This window comes from Pteropus medius, unplaced genomic scaffold, assembly GCF_902729225.1.
Source record: "Pteropus medius unplaced genomic scaffold, Ma_sr-lr_union100, whole genome shotgun sequence".
Lineage (NCBI taxonomy): Eukaryota > Metazoa > Chordata > Mammalia > Chiroptera > Pteropodidae > Pteropus > Pteropus medius.
In genome coordinates, this window is record NW_024351647.1 from 965,177 (window position 1) to 968,000 (window position 2,824).

Sequence of the window (2,824 nt, forward strand, 5' to 3'; positions counted from 1 at the left end):
TGATCCAGTTCTTAAGGGGAAACAGCAACATCCATAGGTCAGGGGTGGAAGTGGCGGGGGTGGGGTGTGGAAATTAAAGAGGGGGAAAAAATACTATTGAGCTCAAGTGCAGGCATCGTATTAAGTACTTTCATCCATTATATTATTTAGTCCTTACCACAGCACTTGAGGCATTGTTATCTCCATTTTACAGGTGAGAAAGTTGAGACACAGGAAGGTTAGGTATCACAAGATAAACCAGCTAGGAAGTGTCTGGATTCGTAGAGTAGTGCGTGTGGTTCCCTGGGTCAGACTGGGAAACAGACCCCAGAGGATGCAATAACTGAGCCCTCTTTATTCCAAAAGTAAGCTAGCCATTGTCTCAAGACCCACGACAGGCCTCTAGGCTCCTGAACCTCACTGCTCCTTCAGGTAAGAAACCCACCTAGTCTGACTCTTGTTTGGTACCAGGTAAGAAACCGACCTAGTCTGACTCTTGTTTGGCTGGTAACTGGATCATCTGAAGATCTGAGTTCAACTTCCACTAAACTTCTCTTATGAACAGGTTGGTAAACAAAGTACGAGGTCCCCACACAAAGCTGCCAAGTGAGCTAGTGAATTCAGGATCTCTCTCTAAGGCTCCAGGCCACCAACATCTCCCTGGGAAGCAGCAGTGAGTTGAATGTAAGTTCTCAGAATGTTCTACAGCCCAAAGCTCACACGTACCAAACTCTCCAGCATATGTGTCTCCACAGATCACAACTGACACAGACCCTCTGGAGACTTCCCTGAGGGTCTGCTTTTCCTGGATCCCTGGCCTTTCACCAGGAGGCACATGCTTTCCAGTGCACCCAGCAGGGGGCATCCTTGCCCTTCTGCCTTCTGCCCTGCGGGTGGGATTGGCAGACTGCCTGGGGGGGCCTTTGCTCAGCTCAGCCTAGGAAGTACATTTTCCAAACTGGGTATTCGTGTGACCTTCTGATTTTCTCCATATCCATTCTACTATTATTTATACAATATTTTTCTTTGTCAATTTATTAAAAACCTAAATTAATTTTTAAAAGAAAAAAGCCCTCTTTGATGAAGATTTTCCCAGCTCCCCTCACTGTGTGGATTTCCTGCATTCTGAGGGCTGCTTTGAAGGATGTAGGCAGGAGAGTACAGGCCTCATGGAAGCTACAGTTGGGGAAGGGTCTCAAGAATTGGGTCCAGGCAGTGCCATCACTGGGTAAAGATGGGTAAGGATTTATTTTGTGGATTCAGAACCTCAATCTTCAGAGCCCAAGAATGAAAGGATCAGGGTAAAGAATCTTGAATTCCCTGCCTTCCTTTGGCACCCCCAGTCCTGTGAAATGAGAGGAGCCTGTTCTTTTCTTTCTCTAGTCTGGGGGACAGGGAAGGAATTGTCTTTCCATGCCCAAAGTGGAGAGAAGCATGATGGCTGCAGGGCAGATAAGAGGGAGGGACTTGGGTGCAGATCCAGGGTGGCTGCAGGTGACAGGTGCAGAGGCTTTGGGAAAGGCAGGGATTTCCCTTGCAAAATTCATTCAAACAGTCAGAGAGGGAACCCGATCCCAGGGAGGGAATCGGAACTGCGGGGGACACCAGAGGGGCCACCAGAGGGGCCCAGAGCTGGAGGGATGGGGGAGGAGAGATGGGAGACAGCAGGACAAGGAGGGAGAGAAGACAGGATGAGTCCTGAGGGCAGAGGGCAAGGGAGCTAGAGGATTTCTAAGCTGCTTCCAAAGGCTCAGTCAGGCCTTGCTCCAGGCTCCACCCTGATGGTCTTAGAATTGCTTTTCTGGGGGTTATTTTTCTGCTAGAGAATCCTTTTAGCTCTAGCCCCCACTGTCCCCCACCCTCCTGCCCTGGCCCAGACTGGCCAGCAGAGATAGTTCTAGGGACTGAGGACCCCACAGTTGTCAGGAGGTGGCACAAAGGCTGAAGGTGGAATCTGGTTGCACAAAGGCTCAAGGTGGAATCTGGTTGCAAAAAGCCAGGCCCTGAGAGGGGAAGGAAGTCCTGGGCAGAGCTCCCTGCTCCCCCAGTTGAATTAACAAGGGTGATATGCAGATCAGGTTAAGCAAGAGGAAGTGGGCTCACTGAGCAGGGCCAGGACTGAGCTCCCTGGGCTGGAACAGTGTTAGGGTCATGCACCCTGAGCAGGTGCCTCGAGATGAGTCCTCTCCAAACAGCCTCCTGCCTCAAATGTTCTCACCGCAGGCTCTGGGCACAGAGCAGAAGAGGGAGCCTGACAGGAGAGTCCAATGGAGGCTAGTGGCCAATTGTTGCTCAAACCAGCCGTGTGTTGAATGGTGGCTAGTCAGTGGAGGTTCCAGGTCTCAGCCAGACCTAGAGGACCAAGAGGAGAGATTCATGTGTGGTGAGTGAGGGGTATGATTGCCTCACTTGCATCTCATTTTCATGGAGAGGAAGCATTGAGAAAGAGGAGCCGAGTGTTCAGCAAACTTTGCTTATTCAAAACACTCAATCCTAGCTGGGCCCTGCCGCACCCTAACTCCAACCTCCAGGGTGGTCCCAGACCCCTCAGGCTCTAGGAGAGACTCTTATGCTCTGGACCCCACCCCTTTGGAGGTCACTCTCCCTGGTGACCTCCTTGCTTCCTCCTCTCAGTCCCCACCTGGGCAACAGTATCCCCAGTTGGTCTCATATTGTTCCCTCTCCAGTTCCCCAGCTGCTTCTGACCAGGGTGTAACCCTGGGACTGGGAGGTCCCTGCTCCAAGACGACCAGGCCTTATGACCCGCCTCACAGTCCTGAACTGCACAGAGAAGGAAGCCCTGAGCAGGAAGTGCTGAGGCACAGGGTGAGGGCGGGGGCTTCGA